This window comes from Ornithorhynchus anatinus, chromosome 2 (genome assembly GCF_004115215.2).
Source record: "Ornithorhynchus anatinus isolate Pmale09 chromosome 2, mOrnAna1.pri.v4, whole genome shotgun sequence".
NCBI classification, from domain to species: Eukaryota; Metazoa; Chordata; class Mammalia; order Monotremata; family Ornithorhynchidae; genus Ornithorhynchus; species Ornithorhynchus anatinus.
Genome location: NC_041729.1, coordinates 14,120,700 through 14,131,523, shown reverse-complemented (window position 1 = coordinate 14,131,523; position 10,824 = coordinate 14,120,700). Strand labels below are relative to the sequence as shown.

The 10,824-nt window shown below is 42.2% G+C and overlaps 1 non-coding gene across 1 annotated transcript; it reads right to left on the bottom strand.

Moving 5' to 3' along the window:
• Window positions 1-3,484: 3,484 nt before the first annotated feature.
• LOC114809924 lies at window positions 3,485-3,622 on the bottom strand. Its single transcript, XR_003757695.1, has one exon. It is a non-coding gene; the product is annotated as a small nucleolar RNA SNORA7 (small nucleolar RNA).
• Between the last annotated feature and the right edge of the window lie 7,202 nt (window positions 3,623-10,824).

Below are 10,824 nucleotides of genomic sequence, written 5' to 3'. Positions count from 1 at the left end.
TCCTAGACACTCTCTGGTATCGGTTTCAGTAACAACGAAGTTATTCACTTATTTCTCTTCCTGGCCCTCTCACTGCTCCTTTTGATTTTACTTTATGAAGCATCAATTATTCAAAGTCACATGATAGTTTGCATCTAAAGAGTAGGAAAGTTTAAATATTTTCCTGAAGGAATATTTTCTCCCTTGTCATCTCTCAATGGATAATCTCTGAGTGCTTGGCTCACTAATTTGAATGCTTGATGTAACTGCATTCTTATCCAAAATAGGAAAATATTTTTAAAAATTAGAGACATAGGTTACCCAACAGCTTTCTAAGATACCATGAGAAATGTCACCATAAATGGGCTCATTTATTCAGAAGAATTATGCATCTGTTACATTACGAGTTGTGAAATAATGCTCTAGTTTTAAAGGTGACTTGCCATAGAGTTTTGTTAATAAGAAATGCATTACATGTAGCAAGTTATTTTATCTCTAGCCCTAGTTGGTTGTTCAAAGGTGTAAGAGATCTCAGGGGAAGGAGAATGACAATATCAGAGAAAACTCTTCATTTGAGAGGAGTATGGCAATCTCTCACCAACATAGTAATAATCCCTTGGTGACATTGGTCATTTTAAATACAAAATACTATTTCTTGGTCTCCAGTTGATGCAATGTGATGTTTATGAGTTTGGTCTATTGTTCTTGTTCAACACTCAGTAAAACTGCATTACATTCCCTTCACGCTTTATCACGTTTTTGCTTAATTTCCTTATCAGTGTAAATTTAGATTTCTTATGAGGTTTTGCTGGGCAGAGTTCACAGTCAAATCTTATTCCAGGAGCAGCATGAGTGGAGAATGTGCTGAATTGCTGAAACATAATGTTGTTTTTAAGAGAAGCTTGTCCAGCTGCTCTGAGACTCTCCATTTTCTGCTGGCTTTGTTTTCCGGCAGTGTCTCATTATGCCTGAGTGATAAGTGAACTTTAAATGTGTAGGATTCAGGGTCAATTAAGCGTCAAAAACTGGAATCTGTGAGTTTCTATTCTATGCTGAATTTTAATTTTTTTGTTGTTATTTGCATGTGGGAACATAAATGCAAGGTTTGTTTTTCTTTTTGAGGGAAAAAATAGAAACTTCACTGCATCATCTTTAACATCCAGAATAAAGCTCCTTACTGTACATTCAGTTGATTCAGTGCTATTAAGTAACAACATCAATTTCTGTTAGAGAGAAGCCACTTTCTAAGATATCTAGAAAGAGAAGCATTGATCACCGTTCTCCAAACCAGGCATTCAAAATGAAGAAAGGAGATGTGGGATCTGCTTATATTCCATCTGTCACCAAATTCTGTCGGTTCTACCTTCCCAACATTGCTAAAATCTACCTTTTCCTCTCCATCAAAACTGCTAATACATTAATCCAAGCACTTATCCTATCACCCCTTGATTACTATATCAGACTCCCTGCTGACCTACCTACTCCTCTCTCTCCCCACTCCAATCCATACTTCACTTTGCTGCCCAGATCATTTTTCTACAAAAACATTCAGTCCTTGCCTTCTCACTCCTCAATAACCTCCGGTGGCTGGCCATCCGCCTCTGCATCAAACAGAAACTTCTCACCATTGGCTTTCAATCTGTCACCAAATCCTATCGGGTCAACCTTCACAACACTGCTGAAGTCCACTCCTTCCTCTCCATTCAAGGTGCTACCACATTAATCTAAGCTTTTATCCTATCTGGCCATGATTACTGCATCACCCTCCTCACGTACCACCGTATCTCCTGTCTCTCCCCACTCCAGTTCATACTTCACTCTGCTCCCTGGATCATTTTTCTCCCGAAATGTTCAGTCAATTTTTCCCCACTCCTCAAGAACCTCCAGTGGTTGTCCATCCACCTCCACATTAAACAGAAACCCCTTACTGTCGGCTTTAAAAACACTCATCACATTGGCCCTTCCTATTTAACCTCTCTGCTTTCCCACTGTAACCCAGCCTGCACTCTTCGCTCCTCCAATAGCAATCTACTCACTGCACCTCCATCTCATCTATCTTGCTTCAGGCCCTCGCCCATGTCCTGCCTCTGACCTGGATCACCCTCTCCATATCTGACAGACCATCACTCTCCCCAAAATTTTTTCAAAATCTTCAAATGCATATCTCCTCCAAGAGGCCTTCCCCAACTGATTCCTCATTTCCTCTTCTCCCTCTCCCTCCAGTGCACTTGGATTTGCACTCTTTATTCATCCCACCCTCAGCCTCATAACATTTATGTCCATATTTGTAATTTATTTTTATTAATGTCTCTGTCCCCCTTTAGACTTTAAACTCATTGTGGGAAGGGAACATATCTACCAATTCTGTTATATTGTACTCGTTGAATGAGAAGCAGTGAAAAGCAGCTTGGCAGAATGGATAGAGCATGGGACTGGGAGTCAGAAGGTCATGGTTTTTAATTCCAGTTCCTCCCCTTGTCTGCTGTGTGACCTTGGGCAAGTCACTTCACTTCTCTGGGCCTCACTTCTCTCATCTCTAAAATGAGGATCAAAACTGTGAGCCCCATGTGGGACAGGGACTGTGTCCAACCCAATTTACTTGTATCCACCCCAGAGCTTAGTATAGAGCTTAATACAGAGGTCATGGGTTCAAATAGAGGTCATGGGTTCAAATCCCAGTTCAGCCACTTGTCAGCTGTGTAACTTTGGGCAAGTCACTTCACTTAGAGAAGCAGCATGGCTCACTGGAACGAGCACGGGCTTTGGAGTCAGAGGTCATGGGTTCGAATCCCAGCTCTGCCACTTGCCAGCTGTGTGACTTTGGGCAAGTCACTTAACTTCTCGGTGCCTCAGTTCCCTCATCTGTAAAATGGAGATTAATACTGTGAGCCCCACGTGGGACAACCTGATTCCCTTGTGTCTACCCCAGCGCTTAGAACAGTGCTCGGCACATAGTAAGCCCTTAACAAATACCAACATTATTATTATTATTCTCTGTGCCTCAGTTACCTCATCTGTAAAATGGGGATGAAGACTGTGAGCCCCACGTGGGACAACCTGATCACCTTGTATCCTCCCCAGCACTTAGAACAGTGCTTTGCACATAGTAAGTGCTTAACAAATGCCATCATTATTATTATTTTTATTATTACAGTGCCTGGCATATAGTAAGTAATTAACATATATCATTATCATTATTATTCAACGATCTTAGTACAGTGCTCTGTGCACAGTAAGTGTTCAATAAATATGATTGATCAAATCACCCTTCCCCCTCCTATCTTGTCCTATGCTGTGAAGTCATCTCCAACCCTAAGTGACACCATGGACACCTGTCTCCCAAAATGTCCCACCTCCATCTGCAATCATTCTTGTAGTGTATCCGAAGAGTTTCCTTAGTAAAAATATGGAAGCGTATTCCCATTGCCTCCTTCCGTGCAGTAAAATTAAGTTACTGCCCTCGACTCTTTCTCGTGCTGCTGCTGCCCAGCACAGGTGAGTTTTGACTTGTAGCAGATTACCTTCCACTTGCTAGCCACTGCCCAAGCTAGGAATGGAATGAATATACCTCTGCTTGACTCTCCCTCCCATAGTTGAGACCGGGAGAGTACTGGAAATTCTCCGGGTGTGACTCTGAGAGGGAGAGTCTCACTAATTTCCTACTGCAACCCAAAACTCTCACTTTGATTTTTAACTTCAGGTTACTCACTGTAGATCTTGTCTTCCTCATAATAATAATAATAATGTTGGTATTTGTTAAGCACTTACTATGTGCAGAGCACTGTTCTAAGCGCTGGGGTAGACACAGGGGAATCAGGTTGTCCCACGTGGGGCTCACAGTCTTCATGCTCATTTTACAGATGAGGTAACTGAGGCACAGAGAAGTTAAGTGACTTGCCCACAGTCACACAGCTGACAGGAGGCAGAGCTGGGATTCAAACTCATGAGCTCTGACTCCAAAGCCCGGGCTCTTTCCACTGAGCCACGCTGCTTCTCACCTCACCTCACCTCAGACCCCTCTGCCATGTCTTGCCTCTGGTCTGAAACTCTCTTCCATTTCATATCTAACAGCTGATCATTTTCCCCACCTTAAAATTCTTATTGAAATCATTACTTAAACCACAAATATTTGTACCAAAAAGCTGCAAAATAAATAATCAACCCCCACTTCCATGGCCTGTCTATCCTTAACTCAGCTAATTTATCGCCGCACTACAAATATTGAGAGTGGCATCATAAATGGAAATTCCATTAAAACTAAATTAAACTCAATAGCAAAGAGAGTAAATTAAATTTCATTTTTAGTAGAACTTCTGTATAGCTTTCACTAGTCTCTTTCTGATTTCACTTCGGCCCCGCATCTATCAGCCACTGGTCATTTTCACGAGCAGTCTGCTGAAGACTGTAAGCTTCTCCTGCAGCCTGTAAGCTCCTTGTAGGCAGGGATCAGGTTGATCTACTCTACTGTGCTCTCCATAACTCTTCCTCTGATGCTCTACACACTGTAAGTGCTCAATAAATGCCACTGATATATTGATTCAATCTTGGCTTTGTGAAAGTCTGGAGAAGAGAGTTAGATGTTCCCAAAAGATTTGGGAATTTCATGCAAAATATGCCTTTTGTGGAATTGTTATGGCCTAATGCCTTTAAATATATTTAAAATTATGTTGTATCAAAGTAGCATGACATGTGCAGTCACTGAAAATACTGGACTCAATTTGAGTAGTATCAAAAAGATTTTGGATATTCCCTAGGGTTCAGGCCTAGCAAGTTTGCTGTTAGCACTTCCCTTCATGTGGGCATAGTTAATGCTGGAAGTACCTTTCTCATACTATAAGGTTTCATTTCTCTCCAATGAAAGTTCACTCTGTACTTCCAAAAACAGGGAATCAGGGAATGTTTTTAGGAGAGAGAGAGAGACAGAGAGAGACAGAGACTCTGTGTGTGTGTGTGTGTGTGTGTGTGTGTGTGTGTAAAGGGTATTACTTTCCATTATTTTATGGTTCAGAAGTTCAACATCCTTGCCAACAAGAGGGATGATACTCTGAAATTCTTTTGTAATGGTAGTTTCCTTCATAGAAATTTGTTGCCCTTAGCATAAGTACTAGCCCAGCTCTGTGTATGATTGTGGCTACATCCCTTGGGATTTAAGTGAGTCGCCTACACTCACTGCCTCAAATCCCTCTCCTTCACTTCTCTCCTGGACTCTCCTTCTCCTCCACTCCATTGAAACCGCCCTCTCAAAGGTCACCAATGACCTCCTTCTTGCCAAATTCATTGTCTCCTACTCCATCCTACTTTCCTCTACCTCTCAGCTGCCTTTGACACTGTGGACTATCCCCTTCTCCTCAACACATTATCCAACCTTGGCTTTACTGACTCCATCCTCTCCTTATTCTCCATTTATCTCTCTGGCCATTCATAATTTGTATCCTTAATGGACTCCTCCTCCCCTTCCCATCCCCTCACTGTAGGGGTCCCTCAAGGGTCAGTTCTTTGTCCCCTTCTATTCTCCATCTACACTCACACCCTTGATGAACTCATTTACTCCCACGGCTTCAACTATCATTTCTATAATAATAATGTTGGTATTTGTTAAGCGCTTACTGTGTGCCAAGCACTGTTCTAAGCACTGGGGTATATATAAGGTGATCAGGTTGCCCCACCTGGGGCTCACAGTCTTAATCCCCATTTTACAGATGAAGTAAGTGAGGCCCAGAGAAGTGAAGTGACTTGCCCAAAGTCACACAGCTAAGTGGCGGAACTGGGATTAGAATCCATAACCTCTGATACCCAGGCCCGTGATCTTTCCACTAAGCCACACTGCTTCTCTTGTGGATGACACCCAAATCTATATCTCCTCCCCTTTTCTCTCTATCTCCCTCCAGGCTTGCATCTCCTCCTACCTTCAGGACACCTCTACTTGGATGTCCTCCCACCACCTAAAACTCAACAGAGTTCCTTATCTTCTCTCCCAAATTCTGTCCTCTCCCTGACTTTCCCATCACGGTGCCTGGCGCAACTATCCTTCCCATCTCACAAGCCTGCAACTTTATTGTCATCCTTGACTCCACGTTCTTATTCATCCCACATAACCAATCTATCACCAAAGCCTGCTCATCTCACCTTCACAACATCGCCAAGATTCGTCCTTCCCTCTCCATCCAAAACACTGCCATGTTAGTACACTCATCCTACCCTGACTGGATTACTTTATCAACCTCCTTTCTGACCTCTTAACCTCCTGTCTCTCCCCACTACAGTCCATACTTCACGCTGCTGCCTAGATTATCTTTCTATAGAAACATTCTGGGCATGTCATCCCCCTCCTCAAAAATCTCCAGTGGTTGCCTGTCAACCTCCATATCAAACAACAACTCCTCACTATAGGCTTCAAAGTTCTCCATCACCTTGCCCCTTCTCACCTCACCTCCCTCCTCTCCTTCTTCATCCCAGATCACACACTCCACTCCTCTGGTGCTAACCTTCTCACTGTGCCTCATTCTTGCCTGTCCCGTCATCGACCCCTGGCCCATGTCCTACCTCTGACCTGGAATGCCCTCCCTCCAAACAATCACACTTCCCCCCTTCAAAGCCCTATGAAAGGCTCACCTCCTCCAAAAGGCCTTCCTAAATTAAGCCCTCCTTTTCCTCAGCACCCCCTTTCCTCCACGTCACCCTAACACACTCCCTTTGAGCTACTCCCCCTCTCCCCATCCAACAGCACTTTTGTATATATGTACATATCTACAATTCTGTTTATTTATATTGATGTCTATTTACTTGTTTTGATGTATATATCCACAATTCTATTCGTTTATATTGTTGCCTGTTTACTTGTTTTGATGACTATTTCCCCCTTTCTAGACTGTAAATCTGATGTGGGTGAGGATTGTCTCCCTTCATTGCTAAATTATACTTTCCAAGCACTGAGTACTGTGGTCTACAAACAATAAGCACTCAATGAATATGAATGAATGAATGAACCGACGAAAAAATTTAAGCAGTGTTATTTTTATGATTTTGAAGACCACTTGGTCTCAGTTTGGCTTGTGAATAGAGGACTCTGGGTCTTTATGAATTATTTCAGATGGATTCAGGACTGGAGAATCTGTTCTACTTCTCTGGTTTATACCATTTTTCTTCATTGTCCCAAGGACAAATGACAATATGTCAGCAGTTTTGTTATGATATCATTATAATGTAGTCCTCTGAGATCCTAAACAAGCCACAAATACATCTGAAAAACCAATTTGTTGTAGAAAATAATGTGGTTTCATTGTTGTGGTCTGGGAGTTAGAAGGACCTGGGTTCTAATTCTGATTCCCTCACTTCTCTGCTGGATAATCTTGAGCAAGTCACTTAACCTTTCTGTACCTCAGTTACCTCATCTGTAAAATGGGAATTAAGAATATGAGCCTCAGGTAAAACATGAACTGGGTCCATCTTGATTAGCTAGCATCCACCCCAGCACTTAGTGCAGTATCTACCATATAGTAAGAGCTTAACAAATACCACACAAAAAATGGGAGAATATTTTGAGGGGTCAGAATGACCATTGCACAGATTAACTTTTGAAAGTGTAGGTAGTGGAGAAATTGTGATAGTTTACCATTAGCTGTTTAGTTTCTAGCATGAGTGATAACATGCTTTTCACTTTATTCAAGAAAGGAAAACGCTATTCATAGTCTTGGTGTACCAGTGAGTTGCTAGGAAATGACAGGTGTTTTTAAATCCCCTGAAACACAAAGAAAACACTTTCTGTTCTCCATTTCTGGGAATGTCATTTTTTTCTATCAGAGAAAATTACATCTCAGCTTGCTTTTGTGTAAAATACTTTACCTGGAATTACAGTGAATATGAGTCATTAATGTAATACCTTTGTAGGGAAGGCATACATCAGTTTTTGGGTTTTTTTTGCTCTATAGTTAGTGTTTTTCTCTCAAGTTGACTTCAAGTTGAATTATGTTTCTTCAAAGTTGCAAAATATTATAGAAGAATGAGCTTACATATTTGAATGTGCTGGAATAGGATGAAAGAAACATTTGCAGTGTTAGTTCTGAAAGTTACTGAAGACTTATTATTTGAGCAAATACTTACTAGATTGTGAGTCCATGGTAGGCTAAAGACAGTGTCTAACTCTCATCTGAATTTTTCACTGCTCTGCAGGCAGTGAGCTCTTAATCATTTCTATTGCTATGTAATGAAAAAATTGTGTTTTAGAAAAATGATCGTGGTAGCAGAGTGAAGTATGGGTGGAGAAGAGATGAGCTAGAGGCAGAGAAGCCAGGGGTTGAGGATGGAGTGGAGGGGTGGGCATGACACAGTAGCCCTACCTTGTGCTAAGCACTAGGATAATTACAAGGTAAATAATTCAAACATGATTCATGTCCCATATAGGGTTCATGATCTGAATGGAGGAGGAGAGGTACATAGAACAGTAGGAATGAATTATGAACAATAATAAATCTCAAATGAGCAAATCAGAACTTAAGACTAATTAACAACTCTAACATGAGTAGCTAAATTGTACTTTTTTCTTAATGGAAATGTCAAGCACTTATTATGTTTCAGGTTATAATAATAGCAATAATGATGGCATTTGTTAAGCACTTACTATGTGTGCAGAGCACTGTTTTAAGCGCTCGGGGGGATACAAAGTGATCAGGTTGTCCCACATGGGATTCACAGTCTTAATCCCCATTTTACAGATGAGGTAACTGAGGCACAGAGAGGTTAAGTGACTTGCCCAAAGTCACACAGCTGACAAGCGGTGGAGCTGGGATTAGAACCCTCGACCTCTGACTCCCCAGCCTGGGCTCTTTACACTGAGCCAAGGTACTGTACTAAGCATTGATATCAACAAGAGTTAATCGGGTTGGACATAGTTCATGTCCCACATGGGGTTCATAGCCTATAATCCTCATTTTTCAGTTGAGGTAACTATGGCCCAAGGTCACACAACAGTCAAGTGGCTGAGCTGGGATTAGAACTCTGCTCCTCTGAATCTCCAGCCTATGATCTTTCCACTAACCCAAACTGCCCCTTCCTAGAGGGGGAAGTCCTTAGTTGCTTCATGACTTCAGAGAAACATCTTCAATTTATAACCAGGTGTAGCCTCTTATTGTACCAAAGATTGGCAATGTAGGCTTCACATCTCTGCTGATATGCAAGAGAGGTGTGTCGGGTGATGTCCTAGAGATTCTTGACTTCCTGATTTTCAGCGACTCAGTGATGCCAAAGGATAAAGTTTTGAAAGCTAAATTTTGCCAAGACAGTTATTCCCGAAACAAAGGTGAATCGATAGGCCAAAGGAGTGTCTGACATATAACAAATGATTGGAAATCAGGAGATGGTAAGGTGGATCAATGCAGTCTTCTCCATGAAGTGCAGATACGGCGAGCAAAGAATTGCGGGATTATTCCTGAGAAGTCCAAAATTGAGTTCCTCAGCTTCCTTTCCTAATCCTCTCCTCCTTGCAAACTTTCCCATCACTGTGATGACACCCCCCGACCCCCCCACTAGCTCTCAAACTTGACATTATCCTTTACTCCTCTCTCTCTTTCGGCCCTGCAGTGTCAGTCACAACAGCTCCAGGATCCAGCCCTATCTCTCCATCCAAACTGCCACCCTTCTGGAGAAGCATCTTGGCTTAGTGGCAAGAGCACAGGCTTGGGAGTCAGAGATCATGGGTTCTAGTCCTGGCTCTGCCACTTCTCAGCTGTGTGACTGTGGGCAAGTTACTTAACTTCTCTGTTCCCTCATCTGTAAAATGGGGATTAAGACTGTGAGCCTCACGTGGGACAACCTGATTACCCTGTATCTCCCCCAGCGCTTATAACAGTGCTCTGCACATAGTGAGCACTTAACAAATACCAACATTATTATTATAGTGCCCCAGCGTTAGACTGTGAGCCTGTCATTGGGCAGGGAGTGTCTCTGTTGGTGAATTGTATGTTCCAAGCGCTTAGTACAGTGCTCTGCACATAGTAAGTGCTCAATAAATACAATTGAATGAATGAATGAGTTTAGAACAGTGCTTGGGATATAGTAAGTGCTTAACACAAACCATCATCATTATTATTATTATTATTATTGTTCTGGTCCAGTGCTTGCCATATCCTGCTTAACTCAACTACTATGTCACTCCCACCCCTCTCCTATAACCCAAATCCCTCACCTACCTGCCTCTAGCCTATCTCTTCCCCAGCCATAATTCACTCTGCTGCCAGGATCATTTTTCTAATACACAATTTTTCACATTTTCCCATTCCTCGAGAAACTCCAGGGTTTTCTCATTCCTGTCTGCATCAAGAAGAAATTTCTAATCATTGATTTTAAGGCATCCAATCAACTGCCTCTTCCTAATTTAATCTTGATTCTCTTCCACTTCACTGCAGCTCATATGCTTTGCTCCTCTAAAGCTAATCTACCCGCTGTGCCTCATTCGTTATGGTCAGGAGTGTATTGGCTAATTCTGTTGTACTGTACTCTCCCTAGCTCCTAGTACAGTGCTCTGCCCATAGTAAGTGCTCAATAAATACCATTGATTGATTGATTGATTATTGTTTCCCTTACCTCCAACATTCTCCTATACCCTCCCTTCTGCCCTGGGACCTCCTTCCCCATCACATAGTAACAGTGTGGCTTAGAGGCAAGAGCACGGGCTTGGGAGTCAGAGGTTGTGTGTTCTAATTCTGCTCCGCCACTTATCAGCTGTGTGACTTTGGGCAAGTCACTTAACTTCCCTGTGCCTCAGTTACCTCATCTGCAAAATGGAACTAAAGACTGTGAGACCCACTTTAGACAACCTGATGACTTTGTATCTATCCCAGTGCTTAGAAC